The sequence below is a fragment of the Etheostoma cragini genome, chromosome 16 (assembly GCF_013103735.1).
Source record: "Etheostoma cragini isolate CJK2018 chromosome 16, CSU_Ecrag_1.0, whole genome shotgun sequence".
Lineage (NCBI taxonomy): Eukaryota > Metazoa > Chordata > Actinopteri > Perciformes > Percidae > Etheostoma > Etheostoma cragini.
This window is the reverse complement of record NC_048422.1, coordinates 2,424,333-2,437,859: the sequence shown is the minus strand read 5'-3', so window position 1 is coordinate 2,437,859 and position 13,527 is coordinate 2,424,333. Positions and strand designations below refer to the sequence as shown.

The window sequence follows — 13,527 nt, the reverse complement described above, 5'->3', positions numbered from 1 at the left end:
ATCGTAAGTGGCCCCGAGCTGATGCCCTGTTGCAATGTAGGCTAGGGTTGCGTCCAAAATCGCATAATCCGCTATACATACTCTGCACTATGTATCTTATACTATCTTTTCAGATGCATTAAGCTGTCATTTTCTATGTCACTTAATGACAGCCTGCTTGCCGTTGAAGACACGTAACCATGGTAACACCTTACAGAGCTCCTTGGTTTCTGGCAGTTTGTTATGAACCTTCAGTCATTACTACCGCATTGTATTGTGGGATATTTATGCTGGCGTAGTGTCCAGTAGAATACTGTTCAATTTTAACGGAAATAATATGCAATTAGTTCCATACTAAGATTTCGGACGTAGGCTACTCAAAAATCTCACATCCTCTTTTAGCCTATTAAATAGCAAGTTAAAATGGGATTTTGGACGCAGCCTATGTTAATGATCAACTGACAGGACAAGGGGCCAGGCCGTTGTCTCGCAATGGAGTTCCATTCAAAAGGTCTATGTCCAATGGGTCTCATACATAGGAAGTTAACGAAATGGACCAACAGATCCCGTTGCTCTGGACGGAGACCAGTGAAGTCCATTAGGCTAATTATTGCTAAGGAAAATGCTAGTTAACATTTTTTGTAATTAAACCTAAACAGCTAATGTAAGTCCAAACTGGCTGCGAGCCTACCCAGTACTATACAGTAATTCATCTGTGCGACAGTAAGTTGTGTCGTTATGACACAATCATTATAACATTTTTTGAACTATTAACTGTCTACATTGCCAGTAAAACTGATTCAGATTATTTTATGTATATATTTGTAATTTTTTATATTGTATATTAAAGTTTTAAATCCCATCGAGTTTGCTTCCTCAGAATGTTGGGTAACGTTGTGTAACGTTCTCTAAAGGTTGCAACATTAGGATAACGTTAGGGGAACGTTATCTAAAGGTTGCAGCGTTAGGATAACATTCGGGTAACATTCTCTTAAGCTTGCAATTTTAGGATAATGTTAGGGGAACGTTAATCTAAAGGTTGCAATGTTAGGATAACATTCGGGTAACGTTCTCTAAAGGTTGCAACGTTAAGATAATGTTAGGGGAACGTTCGCTAAGGTTGCAACGTTAAGATAACGCTAGGGGAACGTTCGCTAAAAGTTGCAACGTTAGGAAAACATTAGGGGAACGTTTGCCAAAGGTTGCAACGTTAGGGTAACGTTAGGGGAACGTTTCGAGAACGTTTGATGAAACAGAAACGGGCGTTCCAAGAACGTTAAGAAAACTTTCTGATCGACCAACACACAGCCAAAACACAACCTTCAGGGAACGTTCCTGCAACCAATTTTTTTGCATAAACGTCTACTACAAAGCCATAACGTGAGCTACAAGGTAATGGAGCCTTTTATACTACATTGTTGTGGTTCTTTAGAAATAAACAATGCAAAATTAACAATGCACAAATAGAGTCTATAAAAGCTTCACATGGAAAGTCATTCACTGTCTATGTGGTGCCTAAACAAATGGCAGTCAATGGGATGCTAACGGCGGGTGATGGCTTATTAGCATCAAAATGGCGCCATAGGATCTCCGCTTAGAGAGGAGATGCTTATCCCCTTGGTCTCATACTGTAATTGTCTTCGGTAGGCCTACATGACACATCCAGCCAAGGGTGAAAACATACCCCTATGAAATGGGACACTACTACTTGGTTACGTCACCATGCAGTAATTATGATCCCAAACTTCCAAGATGCCATCTGCAACTGTGTCTGTCAATTGCGTGGGTTTTGACAACAGTGTCACATGCATTTATATATTTTATAGTTATTTTAGGTTCACTTTGGTGGTGGAGAAGCAGATGTTCATATCTGTTGTATTTAGATCTGCTTGCAATACATATATTTATACACACACAGTGTGTTGTACATGTAAATCTGTTTCAGTTACCACCGTTTTGAATGTCATTGATGTTCAGAAAAACATTTCGTTGACAAACATCTGTGTATTTTGCCCAATAAATTAAACATAACAGGCAACAACATTACATAAAATAAGGGTAAGATGGAGAAATGGGATTTGGCCTTAGACTTCACTTTGTTCAATCAATCACATCAATGATATCAATGATAGTGCTAATGTTGCATACCCAAATTATTGTGAACTTTATCGTTACCCACAGGTGAGCCTGAGGAGATGGACCGGGGTGAGGAGCCGTGTTCATCAAAGACCTCTTGTGATGCCCAAACATAGTGGTCAGACCCAGAGATGGAGGACCACACCTATCAGAAATGCCCACCATCACATGCAGATTGAGTCATGCTTCAGTGTCCCTGCATAGATAGAAAAATAGAAAGCCTTTATTGTCATACACAAGTGCGGTACCTATGCAACGAGACTGAAGCAACTCCTTTACAGTGTTGACACGAAATATAAAAATATAAAGTATAGGTAATGCAGAAAAAAATCGCATCACTCTGGAGTCACATTAGGTTCAAAAGAGAGCGACACACACTCGCTTGATGGGCGTTCCTGGGCGTGGTTGCTTGGCGTTTGACATGGTGACGATTCTGTATCGATAGTCGTATCCGCAAGAGGCCTCACAAGTCACTTCAGAGGTATTGTCAAGTCACAAGACCAATGTTTTTTTCGGATTTCTCGATCGGGGTAACAAAAATTTGATGAAATGACAAAATATGTCCGATGTATACAGAAATAGGATGTCCTGAAGCATTTCCGCCATCTTGAAAGATTTTTCTTCGACTGTCCTCACGCTGCCTTCACTCCGATTGGCCGTTGCTTTGTCGCATCGCTCCGCATTTGGATAAAACGGACTTCTTGTCTATTTTAGCCCCGCCCTTCTCGTGGCTCGCTGCCTGTCGCGTCTTCAATGTTTCTTTTTTTTATATATAGTGTGTTGAAAAAAAGAACAAAAACGTAAGAAAAAGTTCAAAACATTGACATAAAGCGTCAACAAAATAGTTGATTTTCAATGTTGACGGGAAGACAACCCAATGCTAGTGTGTTTAAATGTGTGTCTACGGACTTTTCCCTGTGTGTCTACATGCTACTTGTGTTATGTTTTTGTCTCAGGCCATCAACTTTGCTCATTTTATTGCATTTGTGCAGCTTATATAATGTTTTCTTTTAAGGCATCAACCAAGATGAAAATGGGCATGCATGGCTAAACCTCGCACATACTGTACATGTTGGACTCTGTGCTCATGGGAATAAATGTGCATTGTACCGGGGATTGAGGGATGAGTTAAGTTAGTCTTGAGCCACTAAAATCGATGGAGACATCTGGCACGGAGAGGAAGCATTTACACATGTACTGTAACATTACATAACGGGGGGTAAAATTATGAAATTGATTGATTGTGAGGAAAACAGAATTAAACAGGCTGCAGTGCATCTCTTAGCTTTAAGAGGCCCGAAACGGGCTTAACCCTTGTGTTGTCTTCCCGTCAAAATTGAAAATCAACACTTTTTAATCAATGTTTTTTCCCGATTTTACTCTAATTTTACAGCTATTTTTGGAATTTGTGGTCAAAAACCTCATTTTTAAGGAATATATACTGAATGTTTGAGTTAGAAAAGCAGAAATTAGGAATTATTTAGACTAAAAGTAAAGGAATGGATGTTGATGGATAATCACAGACTGGAATATGTCAACTTTGACTCAATACTATTTCAAAAACACTTCACTTTTTCTCTCCAAATGCTATAAAATTGAATAAGACGCCTCAAAATGAATGAAAGTAGAGATTTGTACTTGCCAAAGAGCGTTGTGTGGAATCAATCATGTTATTTTGGGGAATTAAAAAGAAGATTGATATAGGAAAACAGGTGCTTATTAGCCTATGTTTTATTCAATGTTATCATATGTCTTTATCCAAAATGAAATGAAATCAGGCTTTTATTTTGAAATGTATATTCTTTTATATAAATAAAAAAGGCAAAGGTTATCTTTCCATAAGTTTATATGTGGCACACTTCCCTTAACGCTTGTGTTGCCTTCCCGTCAACCATGCAACTTTTTTTACCCTTTTTGATGTTTTTTTTTTTAAATTTTATTCAGATTGTTTTGTCACTTTTTGGATGTTTTTTAATAATGTTTTACTCAATTTATTTAACCATTTTTTGTTGTTTTTCCAATGTTTTTGATGGTATTTTACTCATTATTTTCCAATTTTCTTTTTTTTGTGTCACTTTTTCAGCATTAAAAAAAAACCATTTCAACATTTGTCACTTTCTTTTGTCACGGTTCTGATGTAGAAAGTTTTTGTAAACGGGTCAACTTTGACCCGAGGACAACAGGAAACAAATCTTAAGAACACCTTGATCCACTCATCTGGCCTTATCATTTTTTATGCTTTAATAGTCAAAATTAATTAGTCACAAAAAAAAGATAAATTAGGCCTTAACCTTTTTGTTGTCTTTTTATCAACATGAAAAAATCCCTTGTGTTGTCCCTTTCTCAACGTGTTATTGCTTAAAAAGAAATATTGCTTTTTTTTTTTTCAAGATTTTTAGTGTTTTTTTCCCCCAATGTCTTTGTCCATTTTATTGACATTTTGTCACTTTTTGACATTTTAGCCGTTTTTTCCAACGTTTCTGACACTGACCAGAAGAATCCAGTGTTTTTGGTAGTTTTTGTCAGCTTTTCCAATATTTTTTACTGAAATATTGACATTTTGTTGGCATTTCCAATCTCCAATATTTCTGATGTAAAAAAAAAAAAAAAAAACGGGTCAAATTTGACCTCAGGACAGCAAGAGGGTTAAAAGTTCAGATACTATCATCAGTGTTGCCACATTTAATGATAAGAGTATAAATACAAGCAACAAAATGTAGGATTTCTTTATTTTGGAGGAAATCAAATTTAGTTCTACATCCTTAAATTAGCTCCATATTCAAAATAGTTATAGTTTATGTTTAATGTTCATACTTACGGTTTAAAACAAAGGGGTTACTTATTTTCACATATACTTTTATGTCTAATACAAATGTTCTTCTCAAATGGTTAAAAAGTATAAACTATTAACCCTCATGTTGTCCTCGGGTCTGTTTATGACTCTTTTCCTATATCAATGTTCTTTTTAATTCCCCCAAATAACATGATTGATTCCACACAACGCTCTTTGGCAAGTACAAATCTCTACTTTCATTCATTTTGAGGCGTCTTATTCAATTTTATAGCATTTGAAGAAAAAAATTGAAGTGGTTTTGAAATAGTATTGAGTAAAAGTTGACATATTCCAGTCTGTGGTTATCCATCAACATCCATTCCTTTCATTTTAGTCCAAATAATTCCTAATTTCTGCTTTTCGAACTCAAACATAAGGTAGAATTTCCTATAAATAAGTGTTACCTATGACGAAAACGTCCAAAAAAAGTGACAAACACTGAAAAAAAGCGTCAAAAGTGTTGAAAAATGGGACAAAATCAGAAGACAAAGTTAAACACATTGATGAAAAAGCGTCAGCAAAAGTGAGGATTTTCAATTATGACGGGAAGACAACACAAGGGGAAAAAAGGGGCATTTTTGCAGGCATGCAGGGAGGGAGGGAGGGAAACCCCCTCCCCTCCCCTCCCCTCCATGTTAAGGATCACCTGGTTTTAAAACACAAACACACACCTTTACCTGTAGCACTGCGTCACTGCCCAGAACTCCTCCCGCCCACTTCCCCGTATCCTCCATGAATGCCACGCGTTGTTTTCAACAGGCTGTTTATTGTCGTGCAAGGCGTTGGCGTGTCGGACCGGTCGGGCAGGTCGGTGTGTGTGTGTGTGTGTGTGTGTGTGTGTGTGTGTGTGTGTGTGTGTGTGTGTGTGTGTGTGTGTGTGTGTGTGTGTGTGTGGAGGGGGGGGGAGAAAGGCGGGGAGCCGCCTCCGAGCTCTCTACAAGCCGGAAGAAGAGGAAAACATGGTGCGGTGACCAAACGCCCGGACGCAGACTGAGACCAGCATTCACCTTTTTTTTAATATATTTATAGAAATCTGCAAAGGACACAGTAAGTCCCCTGTAATATATATACATATATGCATATATGAATGTACTTGAGTGTGTTTTGCTTGAAGTTTTAGGATTTAGAGTGTTTCACCTGGGCGGCTGCTGCTCAACACACCTTTCCTCTCCAAGATCAGGTCGCTGTTTGGAGCCTAAAATATAGGTTCTGTGAGGGGAAAATAGGAATTCAAATAGTTTTACATTTTACCCCCTCTGTCTGTCTCGAAATGGGGGTTTCCTTCTATTTCCCAGGCTCCCAGTAACCTGTATTTGTCTGTTAGGCTACTCTAGTTCAATGAGGGTAGATAGCAGCCAATTAAAACACCAGTAGCCCACAGAAAGTTGAACACCTGTTTCAACCCTTGTGTTGTCCTCCTGGGTCAAAACCGGACACACATTTGACATTTTTTGGCATTTTTATCCCTCCTTTCAGACTTTTTTTTCCTTCTTTTTTTTCTCTCAAACCACTAGTTTTCTACTAGTTTTACACTACCTTTTGGAAGGAATTGTCTCTGCTCTTCATTTATATGGACTTTTACTTGATATCTGAGTTAAAAAAGCAGAAACTTTGAATTTCTATGAATTTTGACTTCAAGATCAAAGGAATGAAAGTGATCAGTTGGATTTGCAAAGAGCATTGTAAGGAATCCAATCCATGTTTGGGGGTTATATGGTTAAAAAGAAACCCATATTTCAGATGTAGACATTTTTTAAAGGGGTCAGATTTGACCCGAGGACAACAGGTGGTCAGCATTGTTGTGATAGGATGCAGTAGTTTTTGCTAGGGGTATCTAATAAATTGCCACCTGAGTGTATGGTATTTAGCCCGTGTACATAAAGGAAGGGTTACACAGAAATGGAACTATCTTAATGTTTTTCTCCACACTATTTGTAATGACCCCCTTCAAAAAGTAACTGATTAAGGAAACGCGTCAAGTACCTAAAGTTTCTGTTTAGATACGTGATCTGTTTGCTTGTTATTGAACCGATAGTTCCTGATATAAAAAGTAACACAATTTCAATGATTGTCACTTTTTTGGACGTTTAACACTACGTAACACTAACTTATTAACTTTAGTGTTACAGTTATTTGGAATTTATGGTCAATAAACCTCATTTACGTGAAATTTAACCTAATGTTTGAGTTAAAAAAGCAGAAATTAGGAATTCTTTAGACTAAAATTAAAGGAATGGATGTTGATGGATAATCACATACTGGAATATGTCAACTTTTACTCAATACTATTTCAAAACCACTTCAATTTGTTTTTCAAATGCTATAAAATTGAATAAGACGCCCCAAAATTAATGAAAGTAGAGATTTGCACTTGCCAAGGAACGTTGTGTGGAATCAGTCATGTTATTTTGGGTAGTTAAAAAGAACATTGATATAGGAAAATGGGTCAGATTGACCCGAGAACAACACTAAATGGATAAGATGTACCTCTTTTGTTGTCTAAGTTTTGGTAGGCCTACTGGTATAAGGTATCCGGTAAACTATAGAAAAGGTCACCCAGCCCCACAGTTCCAGAGTTGCTGCCCAAGACTTTACCATGAGGACTATGGGTAACATAAGTTTATGAACACATGCTAAAGTTGACTAAAAAGAGGACTTCAAAAGTCTTTTGGAAATTGGTCTTAATGCCTTAATTAAAAAGATTAGCAACCTTTTAAGGACACCAGTTTTCTTTGTGAATAAAGAATTCATCATAAATGTATAAATGTTCTTACAGGGGGCGTACACACCCCTATGTTAAATTCCCATACCAGTGTTTCCGCTGGTAACCCTCTGCAATTGCGGCCGTCATGGCGGAAAAACAGAAGAAGTCATTGAATGCAACTAACTTCAGTTGGTAGAGTAATAGCGTGTGAGACGGAGCTGCTGGACCTGGGCCTGGGCCAGAGACGTTACCCATGGCCAGAATATCATAGTTCATAAAAACGCAGCGCAGTGACGATACAGACGTTTCCTACACACAACTTGTGTAACTCCCCCGACCCGCCGTTCGACCCGTGCTGGACCCGTTTATTGTTGAAAACAAGTGAAGGATTCTTCTCAGAGATAGATTAAAAAAATACTCTGCAGTCTTTTTCAGATCGCTAATTTTAATTTACATGAGTTGCAGCTGTATGTCTGTACAACTTAAGATGGAAGAATGTAGCATAATATGGATGTGAAAGCAGTTATAAAGCGCCGATGTGACTATAAAATGTGTTTTTTTTGGTTAAAGTCAACAAATAATCGTGATCTCAATATTGATCAAAATAATCGGGCTTATCATTTTGGCCATAATCGTGCCGCCCCACTAATTTCCCTCCAAAACCACTTCAGAAGAGTAACGTCAGTCACAGCGCTTACTTGCTTTGGTGTTTGTAAAATATTAAAGTTTAACAAAGTATGATTCACATTAGAAAAGATCCTTTTTCCTTTTTATCTTCTATGTAGATGCACTCACCTACAAAATCACCGTGGTAGTCGAGAATGATTTATTATTTCCAAATAGAGCTATTTATGTTATTTTTAAAAATTACTTTTTTCTTTTTTCATAAATAAATAATAATAATGAATCCTTTTATTAGTCCCACAAGGGGAAATTTTTATTTACACTCTTTTATTACACACAGTCCTCAACTACACACAGATGCTGAGTACCTATACATGCGCTAAATGGAGAAATGGCAGAGGGATTGGGGGGGGGGGGTTCTGATGGAAAGACGCCCCGAGCAGTTGGGGGTTTGGTGCCTTGCTCAAGTGACCTGGCACCTCTCCAGCTACCAGTCCACCACCATGCTTTGATCCGTATGTGGACCTGAACCAGCAACCCTCCGGTTTGAAAATCCAACTCCCTACGAACTGAGCTACTGCAACCCCTATATTTCACAATATACTGTATATCGCAAGGAAAAAAATTGCAATGTCAGATTTTTCCAATATCATGCATGGCCTAGTCCCAATTGTAGCTGATGTTCTGTTTGAACACAGCGACAGCTTCTCGGTGCATGTCTCACCGGCCTCAACGTTTTCCATAGACGAGCAATGACATTTTTCTTCTGCAGCCGAAGAAGGCTTGAGCCCTTTGATTAGGGAAATGTTCGCCTCCTTATGAAAATGATCGCCCTCGAAACCAGTGACGGAGAATTTGAATCGTGACTTGAGAGGCAAATGGATTTAGGGGTTAGCCGAGGTTATGGCGTCATTGCTTGTTCTGTATGTTTTCCATACATCAGGTTCAAGTACTGGATCTGGTTGTTGGTGAAGCTTTCTGTTGGCCGTTTGTGGCATTTCAAATGTGGATTTCCTTTATTCTTTCTACTTTTAGTTTGTAATTTTACATGTTGTATAAGGATCTCAGGTTCTAATAAGGATCTGTTCTGAAATCGGATCTCAAATGGGCTCAGGCCAGATCTGTGTGGAGCATCCATAAACCCAACCAAGCATCAGTTTTTGTACATGTCCCGGCTCACTGTCAATACATTTAGGACATTTGACACAAAGTTATATATTGCGGGTCCTACATTATGGCTTTTTGATGGCCCTGTCTTGTGAATTGGTCCCTGTGTCAAAACTTAGGGGGCCAATAGGAACCCAATATTTATTTCTGATACGGTACTTTTGCCATTGTTGACTGATTGGAGATACTGGGGCATGCTGCCACATGCAGTGCTAAATGGCTTACGCTCTATAGCACAAGACAGGGTGAGCTTGATTATGGTGTTTTTGGTTTTCACCCTTTTCAAATGAATTGACAAACTAAGGAATGTCTGGATCTATAAATGTAGCTTATGTTGCATGGCTTAAGGTTAAAATGAAGTATTGATTATGTAAAATGGACCCAGTTATCAAACTTGCGATCCATACTACCAATACCCCCCCCCGGGCACCTTTAATCCAGCCACAACCCCTTCTGTCAGAAATGTTTTTCAAATAAGCTCTGTGGCGGTTTTAGCCAACAGTGAACTTACATGTACTGTAAACACAACACACTCTAAGCAAATTAGAAGTCAAATACAATTTGACTGCAAAGGGGCGGGACTTTCTTCGTTGTTGGAGGAGCACCGCGTGATTTCACTTTGTAAATGTAATTTATCAGATCTTCCAAGGTTATACATAAGGACATCCTCATCATCCAGAGAGGAGTTGAACCTCTAACTCCGGCAGTATAGATGCCTTGCTCAGGGACTGTCTGTTTATGGATTCATTGTCTGGACTCAGCTGTTAGTAAGATACAGAGTCATTTTAATTAAGATTTGACACATTGAGCTTTATTAAGCTCCATTAACACAGAGAGCAGTGCTTTAATATTTATTAGTTTACTAGTCAGGATTTGCAACCATTTCTGCTTTTTCCCCCGATAAAGGTGCTCTAAGCGATGTCACATGTGTTTTAGGCTAGAACATTTGTTGTCACATACAGCAAACATCTCCCACTATCTGCTAGCTGCCCGTCCCTTGAACACACTGTAAAAAGAAAAAAACTGGGGGCGGCTGTGGCTCAGTGCTAGAGTGGTTGCTTGCCAATCAGAAGGTTGGTGGTTCGATCCCAACCCTGCAGTCCCATGTCGAAGTGTCCTTGGGCAAGACACTGAACCCCGAGTTGCCTCCAGTGCTTCGCGTTGGAGTGTGAATGTGTGTGAGTGTTTATCTGATGAGCAGGTGGCACCATGTACAGCACCCTCAGCCTCAATTTATGAATGTGTGTGATTGGTGAATGTAACCTGTAGATGTAAAAGCGCTTTGAGTAGTCGTTAAGACTAGAAAAGCGCTATATAAATAAAGCACATTTACATTTACATTTATAAAAAACATCTCACTATCTGCTAGCTGCCTGTCCTAGAACACACTGTAAAAATATCTTCTCACCATCTGCTAGCTGCCTGTCCCCTGAACACACTGTAAAAAACAACTCCTCACTATGTGGTAGCTGCCCGTCCCATGAACACACTGTAAGAAACATGTCCTCACTATCTGCTAGCTGCCGGTCCCCTGAACACACTGTAAAAAACATCTCACTGTCTACTAGCTGCCTCTCCCCTGAACACACTGTAAGAAACATCTCCTCACTATCTGCTAGCTGCCGGTCCCCTGAACACACTGTAAAAAACATCTCCTCACTATCTGCTAGCTGCCGGTCCCCTGAACACACTGTAAAAAAACTTCTCTCTATCTGCTAGCTGCCTGTCCCCTGAACATACTGTAAAAAACCTCTAGTCACTATGTGGTAGCTGCCCGTCCCATGAACACACTGTAAAAAACATCTCCTCACTATCTGCTAGCTGCCTGACCCAAGAACACACTGTAAAAAAAACGCGGTCTCTGTAGACGGTCCAGGGTCTACAAATGGCCACAAAAACAATCTGTGCCCACCTACAGCACGAAGCGTACACAAATAATGTTCCAACGTTCCAGCCAATAACCAACAAGAAGGATTTTGGGGGGATGCGGGACAAGGAGGGAGGGACAAGCTAGGCTTATAAAATACAAGAAGTAACGCTTACAGCACCTTTTAACCGCTTGCAAAATGGGATATTTCTGACTTTTTATAGAATATATTATTAATAAACAGCTGTTTACAGTGAAAAAAATTTAAACTAACTACACTCCACGCCTTTTGTATTTCTCATAACTTAGCACAGCCTCACACGAATGCTTTTTTTACACTTATCTTCACTTATCCAAATATTAAAGATAAGATAATGGCTTAAGGGAAGTTTCAAGAGAGATTACTAGTTTATTATGATGGATAAAGGAGATAAGTGGAAGATTGTTTAGGGTTTACTGCTCTATGTGCAGAGTCACTGTGTTCTCTCTCGGTCTCTCTCTTTGTCCAGCCAATAGAACAGATTGCACAGAAACTACTAGTAGTAGAAGCAGTCCTTCAAAGATTAGTGAGCGTAGCACCTGCTACATCAGCAGAGCAATAACGTAATGCACAGCAAGACTTGGACAGGTGGATTTAATCTTGAAATGTTGGGACTTTAATCTCACTAAATTGTGATTCTTATTCTTTTAAAATATCAGAGCACAGATGGGTTAAGATATATTTGGAATATGCATGAAGTCTTAAACATGAGCAGAAATCATGCTATTGAAACACTATCAGGTTCCAGGGGTTCATAAATAAATAAAAATGAAATAATACACACACACACACACACCATGCCATTCCACTCTGCTGTAGCCCAGACCTCTGTCACATAAGGTACTCATCATGAAAAATATTAAGTAAAATATATTCCTTTTCCTACAATTACCAGCTCTTGCCTGCACAAAGGATCGCTTTAGGAAGGCCAATACATTTGCCAAGGAGGCTTGTTTTCTGTCCCATCCTTCAGTTTTTAAAAAAACTATCCCACAAATTTGAATTTGAAGTGAAGTAAGACCTCTTGTGCTCTTACTACTCACTGCCCAGCTCCTCCCGTCACTACTCATTCATTTCATTCTGATGTCGTTTAATGGCGACAGTTCTATAAGAAGGACATCTTTTTGTTGTGAAGCTCTTTGAGACCACATACAGTGATTTTTTTCCAGAGATGTTTCAGGTGCCGATAGAAATTCTACTGAATGTCTCTCTTTTCAGACTGGATGTCCATCATCTTCCGCTTCCTTTGTGTTGGCATTTTAAACTCTGGTGGATTTCTGAGGACTATGGTTATCTGGTCCTCAGATCTCTGCAGGGTAAATCCAGACAGCTAGCTAGACTATCTGTCCAATCTGAGGACTATGGTTACCTGGTCCTCAGATCTCTGCAGGGTAAATCCAGACAGCTAGCTAGACTATCTGTCTAATCAGGGGTTTCTGTTGCACAACTCAAATAATTTTCTTGTTGTTTCTTATTGTTCTACCAAAACAACTTCCATCCCGAGGCTATTATGCAGAAGCAAAATGAGATTCGTTTAAATGCAAATAAACCAGAGCACGTTTTCTCCCATCCTGGAGGGCTGCATGGACTAGCCAGACCCTCCTCCACAGCGCTGTGGAGGTCTGGCAATGCGAGACTAGCTGGCTGAAAATAATTCTAGCAGACCAGCTCTTCTGACTGTTTTCTCAGCAAATGAAAACTGGGCAATAAAACTGGACTACCTTTTTACACAGTTGCCAATTTATGAAAAATACAAAACCAAGAAATCACTTTTTCTGCTTTTAGTAGTATTCACAGCCTTCGCAATCAAACTCAAAATTGAGCTCAGGTGCATTCTGTTTCCATTGATCATCCTTAAGATGTTTCTACAGTGTAATTGGAGCCCACCTGTGGTAAATTCAGTTGATTGGACTTAATTTGGAAAGGCACATACCTGTCTATATAAGGTCCCACAGTTAACAGTGCATGTCGGATTAAAAAAGCAAGAAGAACTTCGAAGAAGTCGAAGAACTTGTCTGTAGACCTCCGAGACAGGATTGTCTCGAGCCTTAGATCTGGGGAAGGCTACAGAAAAATGTCTGCTGATGATGAGCACCATAGCCGCCATCAGCCGTACATGGAAGAAGTTTGTAACCGCTAGGACTCTTTCTATAGCTGGCTGTCCCCTTTCAACTGAA

At 39.2% G+C, this 13,527-nt stretch overlaps 1 protein-coding gene across 1 annotated transcript in view; it reads left to right on the top strand.

The window, feature by feature from the left end:
• The first annotated feature begins 5,843 nt into the window (after positions 1–5,843).
• Positions 5,844–13,527, top strand: part of atp8b1 (ATPase phospholipid transporting 8B1) — a 50,419-nt gene continuing 42,735 nt past the window's right edge. The window contains exon 1 of the mRNA XM_034895854.1: positions 5,844–5,999. The gene's annotated coding sequence lies outside the window, so the exon portion shown is untranslated. The remainder of the gene's footprint in view (positions 6,000–13,527) is intronic.